Source organism: Podarcis tiliguerta (assembly GCF_965153285.1).
Source record: "Podarcis tiliguerta genome assembly, chromosome: 3".
Taxonomy (NCBI): Eukaryota; Metazoa; Chordata; class Lepidosauria; order Squamata; family Lacertidae; genus Podarcis; species Podarcis tiliguerta.
In genome coordinates, this window is record NC_139536.1 from 74131002 (window position 1) to 74157322 (window position 26321).

Sequence of the window (26321 nt, forward strand, 5' to 3'; positions counted from 1 at the left end):
CAAAGCTGAAGCTGATCATGGTTACCTGACATAGACTTCACAAGGATGTGCAGTCATGTCTTGTATTCATGGATGTAGGTTTAAAATAGCTGTAAACCAGGGTGGAGAACCTCTTTGGCCCAACAGCCCAGATTTTCATCTCCCTCCATCCCACAGGCCACCTTTGACAACCACCTGAGGTCCCAATAGCATCACTGGGGGAGAGATAGCGATGAGTTCAGCCTTGCTTTCTGCAGGGATTGGCTGCTGCATCTCTGCATCTGCATGTCACATATGGTGTTGGGTTGGGCAAGTGGGTGTGGTTTTGGGAAAACAGCTTGGGCCAAAAATTCCCCACCCCTGCTGTAAACAATATAGTATAAATTATACATAAGAGCCTGACCAAGTGAAGCCACACACCTGCCCAACTAGCCTGAAGAAAGTCTTCCTCCAGCCTAGCATTTGTCTGCTTGTTCACCTACTAGCAGGAAAAGAACTGGCAATGAGTTGTGGCTTAGCCTCTAACACAAAAGCAAACACAGGCTAGGTTAGGACCAGTTTCCTTTATCTATTTAATCCCATTATAATATAATTATAATTCATGGGTTCAACTTGACCTCTACAATGTGTCTTAGCTAACTTCATGGCATCATGTGCTCGGCATTGTTCTCTGCCATGCATTCACCATTTTTGTCCTTCAGACAAATTCCAGTTCAGTGTTTCCAAAATGGCAAAACGTTTTCTAGATCCTTAATTCCTTGATCATAGCATGCATACATTTCAGCTGTAGCCTGCGGCTTGGTTCACTTTCTAGCTTTGAGTGTAGATTGTTTCCTGCTTTTTAATACTGGCACATGTAGTCAGGAGCATAGTAGCATACCCCGAGCACCAGCATGTCTGCTGCTTCCCTGGATGGAACAGGGCAGTGGCAGTGAGGTTGGGTCTACACAGGCACACCAGCAGGAGTGTTGCATTGCTCTCATCATTGTACCCACACATCCTTGGCCACACTGCTGGTCATCTCCACCCCAGTCTCATGCAGGTAAGCAGCAGAAACACAGCTGCTGGAAGGGTGGCTTGGTGGCTCTGCACCACCACAAATGCCTGGGTGTGAATGGTACTGTTTCTTGGCACATGCAAAATAGTTTTATGTTGTAGGAGTGTTTTCTGTGGCTCTGTGCAGCAACTTGCCCAGGTATCAGAATTTTACTTCAAGACTTGGAAGTACTTTAGGGAAATTAGCAAATAAAACTCAATCTTCATAGTCAAATGATCAACAATCTATAGAGTGCTTAACTGGCTGACTTTTCTATCCTGGTAGAAGAATGGGAAAATCCCCTTCTGGCATGATTTGATGTTTGGGGAAGAAGCACATGATAGTCAACCTTGGTCTCTTGACTTCTCTTTTGGTTTCCTGTTAGTCTTCAGCTCACCTCCCTCTCCAAACATCTCACTAAAAGCTCAGGACCGATAATAAATCAGGAGAAAATCTATTTGGTTAAAGAAAGCCATTAAACAGGTTAGCTCCTTTAGGAGTGCAAGCATTCCATTTTGGAAGCAGCATTGCATTTGGAATAACAGAGGCTCTTTTGTACTGACAGTTCAGAAGAAAGACCAAATTCAGCCTGTAAATGTACACAAAAGCTTTGCTATTACTATTAAAGTAATTGCAGGGAACTGTAGTATCTATTCCTTTAACAACTGTCTGTTCAGCATGGCATATGTGCAAAGCAAGTGCTGGAACAATGAAGATGAATGAACCATGATCACAGGTAAAATATGACATGAATAACTATGTTAATTTCAGGTTACTTTGTAATTTGAATGTGCTATTGCGAGGGACAGATTAAGGAGGCAATAATTTTAAAATGGCACATCTGTAAGAATCTGAGAGGTAATGCTTTTTTTAAAAAAAGAAAAAAGACACTAAACTGAACTGACATTGTCTCTCTGTGCTTCTCAATTCATCTTGCATATCTAGCTACTCATCTATACCACATCTCAAGTCATTATGGCTAATAATTCCTAACTATTCTACTATCCATTTTCTTTCAACTGCAAAATTCACAAAGGTAATTAAGCCAATTTGGGGGGAGGGAATTAAAGGGGGAAAAACATAACTGGATTGCTGCCACCCCCCAAAAAAGTTTTACTATACCCTAAGGATGACGGGAAAGGAGAGAAATCTGTGTGCATAGCAGTAATATTATTCCTTATGTAACATTCATTCCTGCTAGCTAGCTAAGCTCAAATTAATTGTACTGACTAAACTTTTCTTCTTGGAGAAAATTAAAGATATGCTGTTGTCAACACTTGAGCATAACCTTGCCGAAACTTAAACGCAGAGAAGGGTGTGACATCCTGGCCTAGCTGCCTTGTGCTAATTAATCACTCTGGTATTTAGGACCATTCAAGCAGACAAATTAATGGAGAATAATTAGTGTATCTTTGTTCCAGCTCAGCTCTACACACACACACCGCACACTCTCAGGGAGAGAAAGGAAGCACGAAGAAAGTGAGCCATTAGCATGCACATAGTTTCGCTTCTGTTCAGCGCATTCTGCAGAGATTAAGAGAAAAGCCAAATTAGCCGCCGTGTGACTTGGGGTTAGGGCATCTTTGTGCTCACAGAGCCCTCTGCTTGGTGCTGGCTTTCAGAAGTGAGTTGTTAATCCTGAAGTTAAGATTTCACAAAACACAATTAAAACTGTCTCTTTTCTGTCTCGCTGACACATGCACATAGGAACAGCAGCCTATAAGAGATAAAGGGGGAATCACCAGAGTTGTTCTTTTTTCTATTTCATTTTAAATTTGAGCACTGTAGTGGAATATATCTGCCTACCCCTGTTTTTGAGACTTTCCCGCTCCCTAGTCACTAGCTTTGCTGGGCAAAAGGCAACATGTTACAAAGACATATGCTATTACGTTACCCCTTTGGCCATCCACAAAGCATTTCATTATTCTGCTGGCTCCCACCTCCATCCTTTCCATAGTCCTTCACAGAGCATGTAAAACTACACTTCCCCCAACAAAATCACAAAAATTTAAAAATGGGGGATGGATCATTCAAGAAATGTCTGCAAGAGTAAAGGGATTAATAAATGTGCACAATACTTACCACTAGCGACACAGAGAGTGCTACTATTCAAAGTGTATCACAGGCACTTTCAAGTAAGTGGCAGATATTTTTGTATATTATCTTTAAGTCTCTCCTGACATAAAGTGTTGGGTAAAACAATACTGAGGACCTATGGTGAACAACATTCAGGTCACTCTGACTCTCACCTGTTATATTTAGTGCCCCCAAAACCAGTGTTTTAGTGTTTTATTATGTTGGGTTTGACCACCAAACAGGGTCGGATCACAAAAAACTACTATATCCCTACCCTGATATCTACACTGACTCTCTTTTCCCTTCCATACACAACTGAATGAAGTGCTTGAGCCTAGAAAACCATAAACAGATTAGACACAACTTGGGATGAGTGCATTTGTCAATTTTACATTCTTTCAGCTTCTCATCTTTTTCTGATCTTAAGTTCAGCTTGCTACATTTTCATATCCACTCATAGTTGTTGTTGTTGTTATTGTTGTTGTTGTTGTTTTAAAAAAACCTCATGAAAATACAAGAAGGTTTTAGGGTGACTTTCTCCTAATACTCAAGTCTGTATGCATGTATACACATTCTGCAGTTTTTATATTGTAATTTTACATTATGAACAGCCCTGAGATCTGTGGATGAGGGGCAGCATACAGCTGTTGTTGGACTGCAACTCCCATCATCCTTAGCAAGCAGGACCAATGGGCAGGGATGATGGGAATTGTAGTTCAAAAATAGCTGGAGACCCAAGTTTGGGAAATGCTGTGCTAGAGAGAAAGCTGATAGGGAGCAGCAGGACTAGTTCTCATGGTACCAGAACTCCAATGACACTGAATGTTGGGAGATTTGGGACAAAAGAAAGAATTTCTTTTTGCAGCACATAGCTAAATTACAGGTAGTGATGGCCACCTTGTTACATGGCTTTAAAAGAGGATTAGGCAAATTTGTGGAGGATAAAGCCAACAGCCATGAATGCTATGTCCAACTTCCAGTGTCAGAAACAATATGCCTCTGAATGCCAGTTTCTGCGGGGGCACAAGTGAGAAGGGTGCTGTTGCACTCAGACCCTGCATGGGCATCTGGAGAAGAAAAGGATGCTGGTCCAAAAGGGCCTCTGGCCTCATCCAGCAACACTCTTCTTATGCCCTTATGAAGTTAATGTGCCCATGGTTCTGAGCTTTTAACTAGCAAAGGAGGAGAGGAGAGGAGCAGGGTTGAAGAGGAAAAGCCGCACTTAAAAACAAAACAAAACACCTCATTGATTCACAATAACCCTTCAAAGAAAGAAACCTCTGTTCTCTCCTCGCATACTGAATGGCTGCCTGCAGGAAGGCCAGATGCCACTCAAAAGGCCATCTTGCCAGCCTGGGAACAGGTTCATCCTAGATATACGAAAGTACATAATTCCCATTTAAACGCAAACTTCCCGTGTGGGAGGGGCCGGGCTGACACCAAGGCCACCTGGCCATGACTAAAAGAGCCGACTCCATATGCAACAGCGGCTGAGCAGCAGAATGTAATTTAGCCGCACCACTGGGTGCAGAGGTCAATGATTTTATATTAATGGGGATCACTGCAGTTCTAAGCTGTGGCGTGCTTTGAAATAAGTGTTGTACAAGGCAGCGAGGAGAGCTCAGCAGAGGAAATGAGCTGTTTCGCTGTCTGCTCATGCTTAACAGCAAGCACCAGGACTTCTCAAAGTTGCAGCAAATAGAACGCCTATCATTGTCTGTTAAGAAATGAACTGCCTCACCCAAGGCGCTGGTGGGTTTTTTCTTGTTTTTCCTTTTTTTGAGTTAAGTCATTAAATAATGATCATTATTCTCCTTACCATTTCTCTTAGTGGTGTAAAAACACAAACATGAAAAACTCATCCAAAGGCAGCCTACGCATATGAGACATGATGGGGATTGTATTGTGATAGATTTCAGTCTCTGGGGTTCATTTTTTCACTGGGGATGGGATGGGTGTTGTTTTATTTGGAGGCAGGGAGTGTTTTTAAATGTTATGTTGTTAATTTGGATTTTTGGATTTGTATTGATATTTGTTATACGTTGATTTGGATTTTTGGATTTGGATTGATGAGCTGTGGGATTGTTTAGGGGCTTTGGTTGGGAAGCTTATTACAGTGGTGCCTCGCAAGACGAAATTAATTCGTTCTGCGAGTTTTTTCGTAGAGCGAGTTTTTTCGTCTTGCGAAGCACCACGGCGGGGAGGGGTGGGGAGAAGCAGGGCAGCTGCCGCAGCTGGTCCTTGGCCTCACCCGCGCCTTGTGGACACCGCGCGGCGCGGCTGCTGGAGGGCGGCAGGGCTCAGGAGCGAGACTCCGGCTGCAACGCTGGCTGCTGGCAGCAACGGCTCCTGAGGGGAGCGCGCGAGGGCGGTGGGCAGCGGCGCGAGGCAGCCGGAAGGTCGGAAGGTCGGCCGGAAGGCGGGAGGGAGCCGGAGGAGCCATCAGCAGGAAGGTGGGATGGAGCCGGAGGAGCGGGGAAGCCAGCGTGCGTGCGTGCGTGCAGTGATCGTCACCATGACAGGAGAGGCAGGGCTGTTTCGTCTAGCGAAGCAAGCCCTTAGAAAAATCCGTCTTGTGAAGCACCTCAGAAAACGAAAAACCCTTTCGTCTAGCGGGTTTTTTGTCTTCCGAGGCATTCGTCTTGCGGGGTACCACTGTATTTATTAGTTTGTATACAACTAACTAATAGCTAATGTTGATCCATCCCTGTCATTAGAGACTCAAGTGACTCCTGCAGCACAAAGCACCTTTTATCAGCTTAGCTAATACACCAATAGAAACCAGTGCTATTTTTCTAGAAAAAGAGGTGCCGGAACTCACCATGAATGCTTCCCTCTTTCTCTTAGAATGGCGATGGCACCCACAGTGAATTCCAGCTGAAAATAAGCCCTAGTAGAAACCTTACCAGGGTGGGGATAGCTTGCTCACATTCACCCATGTACTTCTAATTTCTAGACTATTGCAATGTGTTGTGTGGGCGACTGCCTTCAGAAGTAGCTCAGAAGCTGCATTTGGTCCAGGAAAGGGCTGCAAGATTAACCGAGACTGGGCATTTTGACAATGTTATGCATAGGCTTTGTAAACTGCCCTCATTCTCAGTCCATTTCTGAGACCAGTGATTAGTGAATCAGTCAATTTTCAGCCTGTTACTTTTGCATGAGTTCACCCATAAGTCTGTTCTTCCTGCATCCCATTATTCAGGATTAAAAAAGAACCCAGAAGAAAATACTCATTTTGAAACACATTTTAATACATTTTTATTTGTTTGTTCCAAGAACTGCACTGGAATATTCAGGAAGTGCAAATACCAACTAATAACTACGTTCCAATCTTGGCATTAGTCTAGAAAGTATGGATCAGGTCAGTTCACATAACCTTTCCCTACCGCACAGGACTGTATGGTACATTACTTACAATAATATATGTGAAATACTGTGAGCACTTAAGAAATAACATACTAAATATTGTTCCACCAAGCCCAGTCTCAAAGCTGTGCAAGATTCCAGAGGTTCCAGGCACTTACCCAGGGTTCATGCTTCCTTTAGGAAAGAGGCTCAGCAGGGACTCTCTTTATGATATATGATTTATTCACACAAATATACAACCTGAGCCTATGATGGAGGGGCTCACAGCATTAAAATCCCAAGAAGGTCTTGTGGGATGTAACATGAGCAGTCAAGTACAGCACTTCCTGTTTGCCCAGAGTAGACATGCGGGGGGGGGGGAGGACTTCCTGTCACACCTGGTTTGGAGCTTCCTCCCCCTGCATGTAACCAGGTAGGTGGACGTGACCCTAGAAGACCCCATAAGAGGGGCTGGTCACACAACCATCTCCCTCTTCTTCCTCTTGATGCCATGCTCTTTTGATGCCATTTCTTCTCTTGGGCTGCACTGCTGGCTCTCTGCCAGTAGCAAATGGGCTCATCCTTACAAGGATGTAAGCCACACTGTATCTGTAACCACTGGCGGAGGAAGGGGAGTGCGGGGGGAGCGTACCACCCCCAGCAGCGCGATCCCGGCAGGGTGCCATCGTGGCTGCCCCCCCGCCTGCACTGGGTGCTCCGCCCCTGCAGATGTCGTGCCCCGCCCCCAGGATGCGCGCCAGCCTCACCTCTGCCTGCTCTCTGCCCCCCGGTGCCAGAGCATGAAGCTCCACCACTGTCTGTAACTACATGCTAAAGCCTGCCTTCAGGGATCCAACTGTGAACTGAATGTGAGTAAGCTTCTTATTACTTTTTTTAAAAAGTTTCTTGTGTCTTTATTCTTTTAGGAGGGAATCAAAGAAATTTATCCAATCTGAACAAAGCCAGATTGGACTGCTTAACTAAAGAGATTCAAATGAATCTGCAACTAGCTTCTTGCTGTGTAAAGGGGAAGGGGCTCTGCTATATATGACTCACTAGTGTGAATTCAGGAAGGATAATATTTAATCAATATATCCTCACCTACTATCTACAACATTCCCACAGGTCTTGCTTCTCACATAGCCACAGCCTTGAATTCAAGCAGAAATCCAGCATGGCTCTCTCTCCTGCTTGCTGCTTTGATTCTAGGTCACATCACTGCAAAACTCCATGCTCAACTCTCACCTTTGTCTTTTTCTAACTACCAGCCAGTTGAAGGAGTGGATCCACACAGATCCACTTTCCTTTGATTCCCTTAATGGTCCATCACCCAGGCTATCACCTCAACACAGGAAGCTAGTCTGTCTTATATTTTAACACTTGCAGGGTCCAGGGGGTTCGAATGGTCTCTGAATACAGCCTTTTTTCCTCCCCCACAAACTCATCACACTATAAACATTATTAAGCTGAGTATTATGGGACGTGGGTGGCGCTGTGGGTTAAACGACAGAGCCTAGGACTTGCTAATCAGAAGGTCAGCGGTTCGAATCCCCGCGACGGGGTGAGCTCCCATTGCTCGGTCCCTGCTCCTGCCAACCTAGCAGTTTGAAAGAACGTCAAAGTGCAAGTAGATAAATAGGTACCACTCCAGAGGGAAGGTAAACGGCGTTTCCGTGCGCTGCTTTGGTTCGCCAGAAGTGGCTTAGTCATGCAGACCACATGACCCGGAAGCTGTAAGCCGGCTCCCTCAGCCAATAAAGCGAGATGAGCACCTCAACCCCAGAGTCGGTCACGACTGGACCTAATCGTCAGGGGTCCCTTTACCTTTACTAAGCTGAGTATTGAAAATAATCAGTAAAAGCACAAAGGCAGGTCACTGCCTATCTAGCTGAAAACTGCATAGTGACACCTTTCTTACACATTTTTTTAGTGCATGTCACACGTGTTGAAACTGTTTCTGTTGTTTTTTTTGCATGTGAAGAAAGAGCCTGATCTGGGTCAAGTTAGAGGAAAAGTTCTATGGATAGGGCTTAGTAAATATAACTCTTAAGAGAAGCATACAGACACACGTCCTTTTAAACAGATCTTTGTCCCTGTACTTGACTGCCACAAAGTCACATGGCCAGTCCTTTTATACTGATGACTGTGCATGTTCACTGACGAACAATAAATGAGAGGGAAATACCACTGATGTTTGATGGAATGCTAATTCGATTGATGACCAGAACCATCACAAGGAATAAGTAATGAATTCAAAATAATAGGAACACTATTTCAAATTCCACATATTCGATGGCGCGCGCACACACACACAGACAGAGAGACAGTGTATAATATTTAGGCACAAGTTTAAGGCAGTCTAAATGCCAAAAGAGAAGGAAATGCTAAACAGAGCAATATATTCCCATAAGGGCCAGAATGAAAGCCTTCAGCATAAGGTATTAAGGCAGTAACTACTACAGCCAATTATGCTGGGAACATAACTGAGGAATCAGCCAACAAATCAGAGATGAGTTACTTTGATTCAAGCAAATGTTTTGTAGTAGGAAGTTAATAGTCTTGTTTCCAATGCCAGTGAGGGGTTGTGATCTTCAGGCTGAAACTAGGAATGTGAATTGAAACCGATACAAAGCTAAGCAGCTGGGGCTGGGATCAATGGCAAGCGAAGGAGTAGAACAAAACACAGCCTTCAGAGACATTGTTTGTATGAAAGATGCCTTTCTCAGACAATGCCAGCTCTTGGAAGCCATATCTCTGTCTCTCACTGGTTCAGTCCTTGGTTATGAAGTCTGCTAAGTTTGAGGCTGGTTGGCGCCAACATTAGATTATGGTCATTCTATATTGTAACAGGCACGCAGGTGGCACTGTGATGTAAACCACTGAGCCTTGGGCTTGCTGATCGGAAGGTCGGTGGTTCGAATCCCCACGATGGGATGAGCTCCCATTGCTCGGTCCCTGCTCCTGCCAACCTAGCAGTTCAAAAGCACATCAAAGTGAAAGTAGATAAATAGGTACCACTCCGGCGGGAAGGTAAATAGCGTTTCCGTGCACGGCTCTGGTTTTGCCAGAAGCGGCTTAGTCATGCTGGCCACATGACCCGGAAAAACTGTCTGCAGAAGCGGACAAACGCCGGCTTCCTTTACCTAAACTGTCAGGGGTCCTTTACCTTTTACATTGTAACTTCATGATAAAAATTGGGAGGGTTTAGAACTGGACCCATTAACACACAGCTGCAGTTAACAGCTGATATTTAGTTGGTGCTAAAATATTCTGCAGTTTGCACAAATATTACCTACTAGTCTATCTTGATTAGAACTGCAACAGATAGTTAAAGCTTCAACTTTAACAAATATATATTATACAAAATATTACCAGCACTGGAATTAATCTACATACAGTTCATCAAAAATGGGCCCCCAGTCACCTTAGCAGTAATAAGAACTAAAGAAAAACAATCAAATACAGAAACTATCCAGTGATATAATCTACTCTTTTTCACTATTTTGCAGAATGATTTAATGCTACTTCTGCTTTTGCTGGTGGCACTTTTATGGAGAATTTTTGCTTTAAAAGGAATTGTAAAAAGCTAGAAGATTTTAATTGTGTGTAGTATACTTTGGATAAAAAGATTACTTATAGCTTTTTTCACTGCACATCACAAAGCCATATCAATTGCCTGCCTTTAATATCCACTTTTGAAATAAACAAATTGCTTATTTTTTCACAAAAGCAATCAGCTTTTTGTACAGGGGGAAAATGCACCTCCTATAATAAAAACGGATGAGTGTGTGTGTGTGTGTGTGTGTGTGACAGAGAAAGAGATTCCTGATGCAAAAATAAAACGATTATAGAATGATAATGCTTGGAAGAATGAAAACACTGGATAAAAGCAGAATATGAACGAAGAGTTGTCTTGATGCAATCTGCTAAGCTTTGCTTTTACAGATCATGTAGAGAGAGCTCTGCTTTGTGGCCGTGCCCCCCATAAGTACAGCATCAATATTTTTGTGTGGGGAAATCAGTAGCAGAATTAACTCACTCCCCTGGTCTTAAATTACAAATGGAAGTCTCTATTACTGTTACTATTAAAAATTTCTGCCCCACCTCTCCTCCCAAGGGAGTGGCAAACACACAAGCAATAGAACAGTTTAAAACTTTGAAAAATAATTCCAGTGGAGATGCAGACCGGAAAAATCTGTCCTTAAAAGACTTATTAGAAGAAGAAGATCTTCAGTAATCATCAGAAAGACAACAGAAATGGCATCTGTCTAATATTTCAGCTTCCAGGCAGTGGCAGCATCAGAAGAAGAAGAAATATTGTAGGCACAGAAGAGGCCAAGTCCATTGTCAGTATAGCTTTGTCCATCTTCTTAAGAGCTTTGAAACAGAAATACTGCATGTCTCACATCCTCGACGATCCTATCCCCAACATTTTTTCTTTGAGGTAAGTCTTCTTGAATTTGATCAAGTTGACTTTCAAGTAAAAGAATTTATAAAAATAAATAATGCCATGGAAATTTGCCCAACCCTGCCATGGAAATTAACTTCCAGAGATCTTAGAGGGGCACTTAAAATAGAAGCAAAGTTTTAGACCCCATCAACCCTATCCTCTTTGGGGGGCTTTGATCAGTATGTGGACTGAAGCAGAGTTTTCATCTTTCTCCCTGCAATTCCTGCTAGCCTCCAAATCACCTTTCCCTTCACTTACCCCTACTGATGAATGGACAGCAGTCATATAAAAAATATAGAGAAGGATCTGGAGAGCCTCAAAGTATGTGATGAAAGCTACATACTCCAAACAATCAAGCAGCAGCTTTATGACCATGAAAAACAGCGTTTGTCTCTTCACACTCCAAGACCCTGTTCTCTGGAGGCCCTAGGCATAACTACTTCTTACGGATTTTGTGCCAATCACCTAAAAGACCTACTACTTCCTTCCCAAGGAAGAGCTTTTATGCTAGCAAGACTAAATGCTTTCCCCTCTGAAGTGACCACAGGGACCTCTGACCATTAGGTCCAGTCGTGACCGACTCTGGGGTTGCTGCGCTCATCTCACTTTATTGGCTGAGGGAGCCGGCGTACAGCTTCTGGGTCATGTGGCCAGCATGACTAAGCTGCTTCTGGCGAACCAGAGCAGCGCACGGAAACGCTGTTTATCTTCCCGCTGGAGCGGTACCTATTTATCTGCTTGCACTTTGACGTGCTTTCGAACTGCTAGGTTGGCAGGAGCTGGGACTGAGAAATGGGAGCTCACCCCGTCACGGGGATTCGAACCGCCGACCTTCTGATCGGCAAGTCCTAGGCTCTGTGGTTTAACCCACAGCGCCACCTGCGTCCTGCGCCACCCGCGTCCCACAGGTAGGTACTCTCAAATTTCTTATCAAGTCCGCCTGTGTGCCTGTACTCAGGGAGTACCAGATTCACTGGACCATATTCTTTTGGATTGCCCTTTGCACAGCAGACTCCACAAACAGATGCTGAGCAAGATATTGGACCTGCGACCCATGGCTCTGAGAGAAAGCCAAATGAGGTTCCTCCTAGCGGATAGGAACAAGGACGTTACTGCCCCAGTGGCTTCCTTTTTAATCTCCATCTTACCCGAAAGGGTTCTTAATGAATCATCCCTCTAGGGAATAGACAGGGTGAAGCAGAACAATCGAATACCTTGTGATCCTTGAAAGCATCACTCCTGTCCCTTTTAAATTTATCCTAGTGTTTTGAAATATTTTAACTCGTAATGTCATTAAAGGTATTTCCATTGTATTGTATTGTACATTTCTTTCTTCCCCCCTCACCACCATCCTGATGTGTTTTGCAGTGTGTCAAAACCATCAGTGTGGTGATCCTTCCCAAGTTACTCCTGAGCCCCTTAAATTGGCTCAGGAATTGGCCCTGTTAGTTCCTGATTTGAGGAGAATAAATTGAATAATTTTTGGACCACTCTGAGAACAGAGAGTCCACCCATTTCTAAGAGCAAGCTTTGGGTTGCAGTCTGAATCCCAGTAGTAAAGAGGTGTTGTGGATTGGTAGTTAGTGAGTAAAGGAACTGGGGAAGTGGCCTATTTTGAATGCGTTGGCTCCCCCCCCCCAAAAAAAAAAATACCATGTCTGTAATCTTAGGGCACTCCTAGATCACAGATTATTGCTGGAAACCAAATGGTTCCTGTGCTATAGAGTGCCTATTAGCAGCTACAGCTGGTTCACTAGTTACAGCTATCATTCCTAGGCAAGGATAGCTTGGCCTCAGCGATGTACATATCTTCTAGTACAATTACTATGCACTCTTCATGAAGCTACTCTAAAAAGTTCACTAATGCAAAATGGCCGCCACCAGGGTTCTGATGGTGGCAGCTAAAAACCACAAGACACTGGGGTTTTTTTTTTAAAAAAGGTCTGCACTAAGTGCCTATTTGCGACCGATTTTGATTCAAGGTTTTTATTCTGGCCTATAAAGTACTAATGGCTTAGGGCTCAGATACTTGAAGGACTGCCTTTCCCCATCCTGCCTGTGACGTGACATCGGTTGAGCATGCTATCTTGGCAACTCCAACGCTGACTGCAGCTTGGGGATTTGTGACCTTTCAGAGGGCACTCTCAGCAACAGCACCCAAGTGATTTAGCACATTTGCCCTAGATGACCAACTGGTACCAATGTTGTATATTTTGTGGTGCCTGCTAATGTCCTCTCTATTTCAGCAGGCCTTTAAATGCTCTCCCTCTATAGTGATAAGGGGTGATGTTTCAGTAAACAGTCCTGCATTGTTTTGTTGTGTGTTGCATTATTTTAGTGCCGGTTGATATTTGGGACCCAGGAGAAGCAGCAGAGTGATATGTTGTGGAAGTAGCAGACATACCCAGAGGGCAGTGGTGCAGTGGAGGGGGAAAGTGGGGAAGCCCTGCTCTAGTGCTCTTTTCAGAGCAGAACTAATGATGTCATCTCCTGGAGTGGTAATTGATGACTCTTCCTTGCTCTTCCTTGCTCTGACAAGTGAATGAAGTGATAACAAGGCTTTGAGGTCCTTTTCTTTGATGGGGTCTCTACTTTACACTAGCAATTTAAAGGGCAACACTTCCTTACAAGATTGTTTGCATTTTTAATTAAAAGCCTAAGGACACATTTCAGCCTGCTGAATATCCTTTGTTAAAAACCTATTTGTTTTGTCAGTTTAACCTCTGCTGTCAGAAATAAGCTGGGTTCAGTGGAGCTTACTTCCCAGGTAGGCATGCACACAACAGCAGCCATGCTACAAAGGCAGTTGTAGCATTAAAGCAGCAGCATTGACACTACAGAATCCTTCTTGAAAGACTTGTTTTCCTCCCTCCATTTGTGTAGGGCAGGCATGGCCAAACTTGGCCCTGCAGCTGTTTTGGGACTACAATTCCCATCATCCCTGACCAATGGTCCTGTTAGCTAGGGATGATGGGAGTTGTAGCCCCAAAAACAGCTGGAGGACCAAGTTTGGCCATGCCTGGTGTAGGGACATTTCTTTGCACAGATGTCTACATTTTTGGATTCTCCTTGGAGGTGTGGCTAAGGACTTAGGGTTCATAGACTCATAGAATCTTGGAAGGGACCCCAGGGGTCAACTAGTCCAACCCCCTGCACTGCAGGCTTGCCAATAGTACATTGGGAAAACGATCTAGGGGTCTTAGCAGACCACAAGCTTAACACAAGTCAGCAGCAAAAGCACATTTTATCCCATTAGGCATTCCATTTAATAGCCACCACAACACCGGGATGTGGATCAAATCCCATATGTACTGTGGTTTTTGCTTCACTAATCTTAGATAAATTAGCACATGTGGAATCCTGTCTCCCCACCCTGCAAAATCGTCTATAATCCAAAGAACATGGAGGCTGCTATTAAGGTCCTGACCCAACTCTTATCCAAATCAATGGGATTCTTTTGACAGTCTCCAAGGGGAGCTAGCTCTAGCTACTACATCCAAAGGTCTCACCTACTTAGCACTCACTCATCTGTCCCAGCTCAGAATTTCACACTTGAAGCCACTTAACCACTTGGCACTGGCTGAATGCATTCCCATTAAGAGAACATTTTACAAATGTTGTCCGATTAAGCAGTAGTGTTGCTGCTATTCATTATCGTAAGGGATAAATCAGATTCCTGGGAAATGTGCCAATAAAACAGTTTGCACTGTACTTACATATTTGACTCTTGATAGATTTGGTGAAAATGTCCTCATGTTAGTATAATAAAAGCCCATTATCAGTTTAACAGCAGAAAACTTGCATTCATTTTTCAAGAAGATAGCAGCTTCAAACACCAGTTGCCTTTTCAACTGAATGGCTAGAAGTATGTTATGAAGAAATCTACTTGCCATCATGAGAGAAGAATGGCACATTGCGGCCATGTTTTAAATGTAATTTCTGTTCCTAACCGAGAGGGCAACTTTGCTATAATAAATCACTTTACTCATTGTTAAAATATATATTTGGGCACTAACCAGAAATTAGTTAGTTAGTTTTGTTTTTAAAAAGAAACCCCCTTCATCGGACACTTTGAATTTATTACACAAGTTTGAAAACCTGTTACTAGTCATTATTCAGGAAACAAGCTTTGTTCCTTTCTCCACACTTATTAATAAATAACCCGATTAATTGTTATAGCCATACCACATGGTATTCCCCTACCCCCTCAGTTTACAGAATTCACAATACAGTGGTACCTCGGGTTGCAGACACTTCAGGTTACAGATGCTTCAGGTTACAGACTCCACTAACCCAGAAATAGTACCTTGGATTAAGAACTTTGCTTCAGGATTAGAACAGAAATCATGTGGCGGCGGCAGTGGGAGGCCCCATTAGCTAAAGTGGTGCTTCAGGTTAAGAGCAGTTTCAGGTTAAGAACGTACCTCCAGAACAAATTAAGTTCTTAACCCGAGGTACCACTGTATATTGCAAAGGACCCAAGCAATTGAAGCCCTTTGTTAATAGAGTTTATTAACTCTTACACTAATATTCTGTTGAACAGAGTGCCAGACAACTTGCTCTTATGACTGTTTTGTAGATTTTGTTTTTGACAGAGTTTGGCGGACATTGCCTATGAATCAGTAATCACCAAAATGAAATGTTTCACCTTTTGGACTGCATGCAAACAACAACAACAACAACAACAACAACAATAAATATTCATTTATAGCCCATATATTTCTCCAGTGGGACTCAAGGACATTTGAAGCACATGGTTCCCCCTCCCCAAAATCCTGGGAACTGTAGTTTGTTAAGATTACTTGGACTTGCAGCCCTATGATAGGTAAACTACACATCCCAATATTATTTTAGGAAAATCAAATGCTTTAAACATGCTTAAAATATATGAAGTGTGTACACAGAAACTGCTCATTCTTACTGTCCAGACATTTGGTAAAGAAACTAAACCAGCAATTTCCCTCTTCTCTAATGAACTGTTCCTGCCATTCATAGATTGTCTACTTTCCCATTTTAAAAATATTAATTTCTGAAAGCTGTGTCCTTCTGCAGAACTCCTAAAAATTGAGCACAATCAATTCCACCCCCTATATTTCATAACATAAGCTAAATAAAGGGAGAGACATTCATTTTCACCATCAATTTACCATCATCTGGGGAGGAGTGGAAGGAAAGGAATGTGGAAACCAAGCACACAAAAATGGGTTTTACAGTATTACTGAAACTATCAAGAAAGAGTTGCAATCATGAAAAGAGAAACAATTACAAATTCAATCTTTCTACACACAAGAAAGCATCGGCACAACTCAGTAAAGTTAAGTACCATATTTTTCGCTCTATAAGATGCACCAGACCACAAGACGCACCTAGTTTTTGGAGGAGGAAAACAAGAAAAAAAAATTCTGAATCTCAGAAGCCAGAGCAGCAAGAGGGATCGCTGCACAGTGAAAGCAGCAATCCCTCTTGCTGTTCTGGCTTCTGGGATAGCTGCGCAGCCTGCATTTGCTCCATAAGATGCACACACATTTCCCCTTACTTTTTAGAAGGAAAAAAGTGAGTCTTATAGAGCAAAAAATACGGTACTTTTAAGACTGATATGCTTTACTATCATCCAGGGGATTGAAAAATTCTAATTTTTGCCTGGATCTAGCCTCTTGCATTTTGGGACTTCATGCTAACATTAGCAGTTAAAAAGAAGAGGTGGGAAAGCATATATTTTTTCAAAGGGAACTTGAAATTGGATGGTTGCAGCTGCAGTGCAAGGCGGAAGTGTTTTCTAATTCTTTAGTATGGCAGGCAATATTCGGAGCAGAAACAACAGCTGCCAACAGGTTTGAACAAAAATTACAGTGCAAACAAAATGCAACACCAAAATGAGTAAGTAATTCTAGGCTATCCAAGCTAAATTGCTATGGCTGGCAGGCCTAGTAATACGATGCTCTTGAGGGCTGTGTTGCATTGAAATGTTTGGTGCTGAGGAATGGGACTCATCAAGGGAATCTGTATCGCACTCTAGTGTTTTCTGCAGGAATGGAGAGCCACAGAGCTAACAAAAGAGAAATCAAACAAACATAACAAAAAAACACAGCACTCGTTTTCCCTGAGCTGCCTTGGTCAAAAGGGAACCAACTGCTCACATAAAGATCTGCTTAAATTAAGAAGCAAGGCAGGTGAACAAGCCTTATTTTAACAAAAGGGGGGAGGGTGAAAACAGAATCATCTTTTTTTTTAAGCTTGTAAGAGAACTAGCATTGTAAATCTCTCTCTCCTAGGAGGTATCTTACTGAGCTGTGTGTGTGTGTGTGTCTTGATGAATACCAATGATTTTATTTTTAGGGTGGGGGATATTTTAAACAAGGTTTTTTAATTAATGGAGGTCCTTCCCAGCATACATGGAGTTAAACTGTTTCCATTAGTAAGGACTTGTCTGGATCAGACAAGCAAAGTCACCAGGATTTTAAAGGTCTTCTAACAAACACTTGCAAAAGTCTGCTAGGGAAAAGTACATTGAAGATCCAGCAACACAAATATTTTGAGGCTGCTTCCTAAGGATAGGATAGGGATCAAATTTCTAATCTTTTTCTACTCCATCCCTAACTTTCATTCTCCCCCCTCCCACATTATTCATTCTCTCTTTCTCTCTCTCTCTCTGGAATTATTGGATTTGAGAAGTACTCGTTTACCTGTGAAATATGCATGTTCTTCTTTATGTATAACATAGAAATGGAAATTTCTATATAAAAATCAACAGTGAAAATTCAGGTGTTCAGATTTCTCTTGAACAAATAATTATTCTTCACACAATCCAGGGATTCTGTCTCCTGCTATTACCATTCTACCACCCTTCCCCCACCCTTAACATTTGCTCTGATTTGTTTTAATGCCTGCAGCATTAAAATGTCTTCACTGTCATGGTTTCTAGCTTGAGATGTTGCATTCTTGCTGTTGTTGATAATCTCATTATAAGAATTAGAGCCTTTTCAGGCAGTCATCTTTCCCCCCCCCCCCCCATGCAGCAAATATGCAGCTGATGCACATTTGTTATGTGGAGTCCGCAAACCTTCTCTTAAGGGAGCACTGTTGTGAGAAAATATCTTATCTGTAGCTGAGAAAAAGAGATGGCTATGGGTGGAATTCAGTGTCACGATAAGGCAATCATTCCATCAACGCAAGCATTTTCCCCTGCCAGATAGAACAATCTCCCCTCTCCCCTCCCCCCACATGTTTTTCTGGGGAGGGGAGGAGGGGAGGGGAAGTCCCATTACACATTTACAACTGCAAAAGGTGCCCCTTCAACAGTCTTTCATGACAGGACCTGTTTCCCCATTCTAAGTGACGATAAGAAGCCTTGCCCTCCTTCTGAACTGGCTATGTGATCACCTTGCAACATGGCTATGCGATCTCTGCTTGACTGGTCGCAGTATTTCCTGACAACAAGAAATTGTTGTTGTTGTTTTTTTAATGAAGATCAGATCGATAGGAAACAGTTGTTTAAAGAAAAGGGAAGTCAAGTTGTTCTTTTAAGGGAAGAAATTGATCCCTCTGGATTCTGGAAATTCCCCTTCCAAAGGGGAACTAGCAATATGGTCAATACTGCAAAAAAATGCTCCACAATTACTAATTTTTTGAACACTCACATCACGTTTGAGAGACTTTTGTGGTATTTGTAATCCCCCAATTTCTGTGTCCAAACACCAAGCAGATTTTGCGAATGGTTCCAGTCTAACTTGTGCTCATCATTTTCACCTTTTAGAAAATAAATGTAAAACAAGTCTATTTCCTATTCTTCTGTACATAATGTCAGGCTAGAGCATACCATTCCATTCCAAATATAAATCACATTGTATTGTATATACTATGGTGCCCAGCATATATGTGTGTGTGTGTGTGTGTGTGTGTGTGTGTGTATTCCAACTTGTTGCTTGCTTGGTATTTTTCTATAATAATGATATCGCTTTTAACAATCATCTACAAGGATCCTTAGTTCTGTTGGAACTGTAATCTGAGCATTTAACCATAAAGCCAATAAATAAAATAAAATAATAACCTGAGTCCTTAAGTACCTCTGATTTTGGAATTAAAGCTGCAAAGGTTGTGGTTTCTATACACAGGAGTTATCTTAAGTGTGCCAAATTATATAAGTTTATAAATTAAAATACAGATCTTAAATCACAAAAAGCCTAACCAAAGACCTCTGTGCTTTCAGGAAATATGGGAGGAGAGGACAAAGGGAGGAGAGGAGGAAGAGGAGAAGAATTGGCCTGCTCAATCCCTAACTCTCTTCCTCTATAGGAATATTTTAGGAGGAAGAAAATTGAAAAGATTAACTTTTTCGTTCCTACTCACCAGATCCAGATAGCTATAAAATGCTCAGGTTCATGTCTGGACATCAGATCCCAAACTATCCCCTCTAGTGCTATACAGTACAGCAAGGGGAAATCTCCAGGTAACAAGAAATAAAAATATACAGTGTGTATTTCCACCCTTCCTGAGCCCTATTTCCACCACTATGAAACCTGAGCAAGGTTCCTTTTCCAGGCTGTCTGAACTGCCAGACACAAGCACTGTAAGGAATGGTGACATCCTGCAAGACTTAGTTGCAGAGCTCTCTATATAACGATACTATTAATTTGAATCTTTGTCATTTATAACTATTTTTTAATAAGCTGATTTCAGTTCAGTGCTGATTTCAGACAGATGCCCATCTGTCTCAAATGAATTAACATGGAGCGAATTTTCAAGAGCTACAAATATTACTATTATATTTCGGCACTTCAAACACATTAAAAGGAATATATAAAAAGCTGATTTAGACACAGGAAGAAAATGTACGATTTACATCCATTGTTGGAACCACTGAAGCTTTAGAAAGCTTACTTTTAAAAATGGGGCTTATACTGGTATGTATCTTACTGTTGCTTTTTTTTTCCCAGAAAGAAAAGGGGGAACCCATATATAGCCCTACCTTTATTTCAAACACTTCGGATCCTCAGAGCATTAAATGTCCTTGCAGAAGATCTCATTGTTCACAAGGACTGTCAGGGCTGTTAATTACTCAGGTGGAGTTAGCATACAGCTCATTAAACCATGTCAAAACTTTCAGTCCTGCTGTACTGTATCATTCCCTTTAGGGGATCTCCTATCAGTATAATTCGATCGTTAAAAATACATCAATTCATATCATAATCTTACACATAGCAAAAAAAGGGGGGAAGGCAATTGTTACAAAATGATTATAATTTTATCCAAAAAAAGTACTGCAGTGAAGTCAAGTGTATGTAATTAACATACAGCGGGTGTATTTTGGTGAAAGGGTTTGCTGGTAAGCTGTTTTTACTGCCTGTTATCTTAACTGTCACAATGCTGTACAGGAGCAAAAACTGGGATTGTTCAGAATATTAACATTTCAATGGCACTTTTAAAAGAAAACCCACATCCATTTGTATAACTTCAGCTGCAATCCTATTCATTCTTGAGTGCATGTCCTATTAAACTTCTGAATCATTATGTAAAGGATTGGGCTGAAATTTTGGGATCCCACTGTTCTGGGTTTCAGTTCTGTTTTCTGTACAGCACCCTAGAAACCTCTGGCACTTAATAAACATTGATTAGTAAATGGAGACAGATGCATCAGCCTAGGCTCATTCAAATTTACTCATAAGTCTTCTCTCTCGTTTCTCATTAATCTGCAAGGTTTTTAAAGAAAAAAAAAACAAAATACGCAATAAAGTTCACATTTAAACGTTATTTAAAAGCATATTTTAAAATTCATTTCCTCTTTAAAAGTGCATTTTCTAAAACATTTTCTCTTTAAAAGTCCTTTTTGGAATGCACTTCAATAGGTTTTTGGTTTTTTTAGCTGAGATTTCAGTCAGAAAATGGGCCCACACAGTGACAGAAACAGATCTGGAAAATTCACATCAGAATTTACAGAGATTCGCAAGCATTCTTAGCCACACAATGCACAGCTTTGCTTATTTATTAAAATTATCACACCTTTCCTCCCAAAGGAGCCCAGGGTGACACACAGATGTGGTTAAGCCCAATCCCATTAAATTCAGTTTGAGATATATAGATATACATAGTTATTCTTCGTTTTTATACTGATTAATGCCACAACAGACTTTAAAGCGGTTCACAAAGTAATAAAAGTACAAAAAACAAAAGGTATGCGTACTTAACGCACCACCCCAGTTAAAATCAGAGGGATTTATATATCGGGCCTTGGGAACCAAATTGTTCTGCAGCTTCCTTCAAGCCTGCTACAGTTTTTGCATTTTTTAATAAAAATTACTTACTCCCATAACCCATGGAACTGATAAATGCTCCTGGCCTTCTCACAATTTAGACCAATACTGGTCCAAATATATTTAAATATATTTCAGAACATGTGGAGATCCGTTTGCACACAGAACACGGACCAATTTCTTTAAGCCTCAGACATTATCCAAAGAGATTATGCTTGATTTGCCTTTGTTTATCATGTTGTCTAATGTTAAACAAAATTGTTACAATTCACTTCTAACATATTTTAATAATGTGTGAAGACACTTACCATCTTTGTTTCTACATCAATCCTGTGAGGTAAGGTCATTCATTCTATTGCTAATTTATTGATCTGAAACTGTGAAACAATGACTTGGTTAATACCAGATACGAAACTCTGGACTAAGCATATAATTGAACTAAGGTGTAAGGTTCAGATCTGTATGTTGTAAAAAGCACAATAAATAGTGCACAACCGAGTCACACATTTTCTGGTTGTACTTCTAGCTTAATGTGTAAACTGCCAATTCATGCATATTTCCTTTCACAGGTTTACATGTCCACTGTGAGTGCGCTTTGGCTTCCAACACGGTGTTCCATTGCGCCAGAAGGGGTTTAGTCATGCTTGCCACGTGACCTGGAAAGCTGTCTGCAGATAAACGGCGGCTCCCTTGGCCTGAAAAATGAGATGAGTGCCGCACCCCATAGTCACCTTTGACTAGACTTAACCATCCAGGGGTCCTTTACCTTAAAAAAAAAGTGTGGAATTCACACATTTCTCCATGAGCAAAATGTGCATACCTTAGAAGCACGGAGAGCAGAGGTGTAAGGGACTTGAGCATCCCCTATTGGCTCTTGCTTGTAACTTGAGAAGCTGTCTGAAGGTCAGTTCTTTCTCTGCTGTACCTCACTAGCTCCTAAGATGCACTTGACTGTCCTTTTAGTTTTCATATTCTTTTCCAAGGATGTTTTCCAAGGAGCCCTTGAAAGAATCCCAAGGATCAGTGTGGGTGTCATTTAACTTTGGATAGAACCATTTGCAGAACTGCCTAGACTGTAACATTACTTGTTGGGGGCTGTAGTTGTGGATTTTTCAAAGAATGAATCAAGTACTTGATCCCGCACATTTGGCAATTGGCCAAATAAGATCAGAAGAGCAGTCCATGTGCAACTCTGTCCATGAGATGTGCTTGAAAGTTAACAAGAGTTGCAACCCAAGCCCAATAATATACCTACCAACAGGCAGATAAAATACGTTGAGCCTATCATAAAAATGTGCTGCCATCTACTACAGAATATAAATCCACAATCTGGTTTTTAAAGTCTTGTTTATATTATTATTTTCTGTTTGTGTGTGTAAATTTATAAAGTGCTGGACAGCCTATGCTCCCACTCTATGCCTGAGAAATTCTTCTCTTTGCTCATAGAACATGACAGAGAACCATTAACAAGTGTCGGGGGGTCTTCCCCCCTCCCCCTTTTTTGTATCTCACAAAGAATTGTGTATTGGTAGAAGAGTGATAACCTACAGATTTTTCATAGCCAACCTTCAGGTGGGATAATGCATCTTCAAAAATATGAACTTGAGTTAAAATATTAAACACTCACGTCTGTCTCCGACAGAAGAAATGACAAAGAGTCATACACTCCCGGTAAGAATGACCTATAAGTGTTTTCTGTTTTTCCTCCTACAGGAGCAGTTAGTGTGGAGTGCAATGAAGCGGATCAACAATATGATTCAGCCTGTCTCTGCAGCTTCGTGGTAAAAGAAAGGATAAACTAAAAAACTACCCTCCTACAGCTCTTAGTTCTCGCTTCCCACACTTTAACATCCTCTGTCACCCCTGGCGCTGTTACTGACCCATGTTAAGCTAAACTAAAGGATGATAAGTTTGCTGCCTTTGCCCCTGTCCTGAGGGGCTGCACATTATCCTATCAAGCATCAGAAGCCATTTCGATGGGATATTTGTCAACCTACCCATCCTTTTTAGATCAAATGAAATGGGCAGCGAATTAAAAAAATGTCATTCTCTAAAGGAAATGGATGACGGCTTTTGTTTCTAGTAATAAATTGGTGCCATGGCCTGATAACACTATTTTTGGTATTATATTTGACAGGGTTACTGTTTCCAGTTCATTTAGGAAATAGCAAAGGAAAAAGTTTTTATATCCTTTTAATAATGATGATTTATTTTTAGAGTGATATATAGAAGCAAGAGCTGGCAAAAGGGTAGCAGATCCGGAGAAATTGCAACCTTGGCAGTTTCTTAATTAACAATCATGAAGCCATCAATTTTAAGAAAAGAAAATAACCATAAAACATGGTACAGATGTGAACATTTTGATCTTCCTTCCCAATTTCATTATCGATATATATTATTCCTTAGGTTTCTTTTTGTATTGTTTCCACTTATTTTCTAACACAATATGGACTCACAGTGCAGTGTGATCTATATACCTTGGGCTAAGGTCAAGGAAAGGAACCATAAGTCACTCCCTTAAATGAATGCTTCAAAGCGAATCTTCTGTATGTAACAGCAGTAAACAGAGATCAGAGGCTGACAGGCTTCCAGCCTCCAGAATCAACTTGAGTTTTAATATTCTCCAAGAATTATTGCTGCATCACCGGATGACAAATTTGCTTGCTAAAATGAGATAAAAAGTAAATATTATTCAGCCATGTAGGAATTATACATTTGAGGTTTTACACAAAAAGCACTGAATTGAAAATTAATTCATTTTAAAATGCATCAGTAGATATGTTTGTGCCGTATACTGACAGTGCAATCCTACATATGCCTATTCAGAAGAAAACTCCCATCAAGTTCAGTAGGTACAATGTGATAGGAATGCAGTGCAATTCTATAAATGTCTGCTCAGAAGAAAGCCATATTTGAGTTCAGTGGACATAGGGATGCAGCCTAAGGACCTCTATGCAATGTTTTACAGCTAAGCAGATTTTCTAGAATAATATGTAGGAAGCAGTGGATGACTGCTGAGGTGGCATTTAGAGGCCACCAAGGGCCTGAAATAAAGAGGAAGGAACGTCTGGGCTGCCCCTGAAGATGGCTCAGAAACTTCAGCTGGTGCAGAATTCAGCGGCCAGGTTGCTCACCAGGGAAGGCGGTTTGAGCATATTGCACAGATCCTAGCCCAACTACACTGGCTGCCAATTAGCTTCTAGGCCACATTCAAAGCACTGGTTTTGACCTATAAAGCCTTAAATGGCTCAGGACTGCAATATCTCAAGGACTACCTCTCGCCATATAAACAGACCCAGACTCTCAATCATCATCTGAGGCCCTTTTTTGTGTGGCTGCTCCATGAGAGGTCCCGAGGATGGGAACACAAGAATGGGCCTGTTCCTAAGTGGCTCCCCGTTTGTGTAATTCTTTCCCAAAGGAGGCTCCTCTGGTGCCTTCATTGTACATCTTTAGGTGCTAGGCAAAAACATTCCTCTTCAACCAGGCCTTTGGGTGATTAATATTCTATGGCCTTTTAACTGTGTGTGTGTGTGGGAAGGGGCTACTGTGTGGGTTTTTTTGTAACTATTTATTTTGTTCTTTTATCCTGTATTTTTATCTTGTAAACCACCCTGAAATCTTCAGATGAAGGGCGGTATATAAATTTACAACAACAACAACATCAACAACCACAACAACAGCAACAACTTATTCCCTTACTTGAGGGCCAGGGAGACACAAAACAACATGGGAAGCTGGAATGTGCAGGTTCTGACTGGCTAGGACTGCCCAGTGAGAATGCCACTGACTTCAACAGAATGTTCTGGAAGCTCCTAGCCAGCTCAGAGGTAATGGACCAGCACCATGCTGAGCTCAGTCACTCTCTGTTTCCCTGCTACCTCATGACTCCCACCACCAATTGTGCTGTTATTTACCCTCCTTGGTCACTATTTAGTAGAAATGCCTCTTGCACACCACCTTATAGAAACATAGGAAGTTGCCTTATACTGCATCAGACCATTGGTCCATTGAGCTCAGTATTGTTGACACTATCAGCAGCTTTCCAGGGTTTCCTAGAGGCACCAGAGGTTGCTCCTGAAACTTGAGGCATAACCTCTGCTGGCTAGAAGCAAAGCTAGAAGCCTGGCTGAAAATCCTAACTACCAGTTGTCTCTGCAAACCTTCAGCAATGAGTCATCTAATGTGAAGATGAATGGGGGGGGGGGAGGGAGTCCTGATCACAACAAAGCATTCACATTCTCCCCTAATACAGTGTTACCTCGGGTTATGTACTTAATTCGATCCGGAGGTCTGTTCTTAACCTGAAACTGTTCTTAACCTGAAGCACCACTTTAGCTAATGGGGCCTCCTGCTGCTGCCACGCTGCCGGAGCACAATTTCTGTTCTCATCCTGAAGCAAAGTTCTTAACCTGAAGCACTATTTCTGGGTTAGCGGAGTCTGTAACCTGAAGCGTATGTAACCCGAGGTACCACTGTATTGATCTTTCCAAAATAACTATCAATTCAGGTATCACTAGTGCCCTTATTAATAGAGGCTAATCAGAGTTAGTTTCACAAGCAAGTTAGCAAAGAGTTCATATGCCAGGAGAAAATGCTTTTCCAAGTTGAATCTTCAGTGGACAAATGACGGGGACCTGAGAGAAGCCATTCCATTTTTACTTAAAGAGTCAACAGCAAATGGCTAACTGCAAGAAAAGCACAGAAATATATGGTCCTGCACCTCCAGTCCATTTTTCAAGATACACACCAATGGACATTTGAAATCAGATATTGTCCCTTAGTCACCATTAGTCAGATGGTGAAAGCACCACTAACCTTTCAGGATAAATTGCAGCCCCTTGCCATATCAACACATAAGCAGTGTAAATATTAATAGGAAGTTTCTCTATTGAAAAGTGTCCCATTTAAGAACCATTTTCTGCTTTTCCAAATGTTTGTTTTCTTTTAATTCAAACAGACTAGCTGTGATAGCTCAGTCCGTCGACTCTTAATCTCTTGGTCATGGGTTCAAGTCCCACATGGGGCAAAAGATTCCTGCATTGCAGGGGGTGGACTAGATGACCCTTGGAGATCCCTTGCAACACTACAATTCTATGATTCTGTGACTAACAGCATTTTAAACTGAGGTGATAAATTTAATCACTTTAACTTTGCACATATTCTGGATTTCTTAAGGTCTTATGCT

General features: G+C 41.8%; 1 long non-coding RNA gene across 1 annotated transcript in view; it reads right to left on the reverse strand.

Annotated features, from left to right (window-relative positions):
* LOC310674418 overlaps positions 1–23783 on the reverse strand; it is a 57326-nt gene extending 33543 nt beyond the window's left edge. The window contains exons 1-2 of the long non-coding RNA XR_014509580.1: positions 23611–23783; positions 21442–21510 (exon numbers count right to left, since the gene is read on the reverse strand). This is a non-coding gene — a long non-coding RNA (uncharacterized lncRNA). The remainder of the gene's footprint in view (positions 1–21441; positions 21511–23610) is intronic.
* Positions 23784–26321: the final 2538 nt, after the last annotated feature.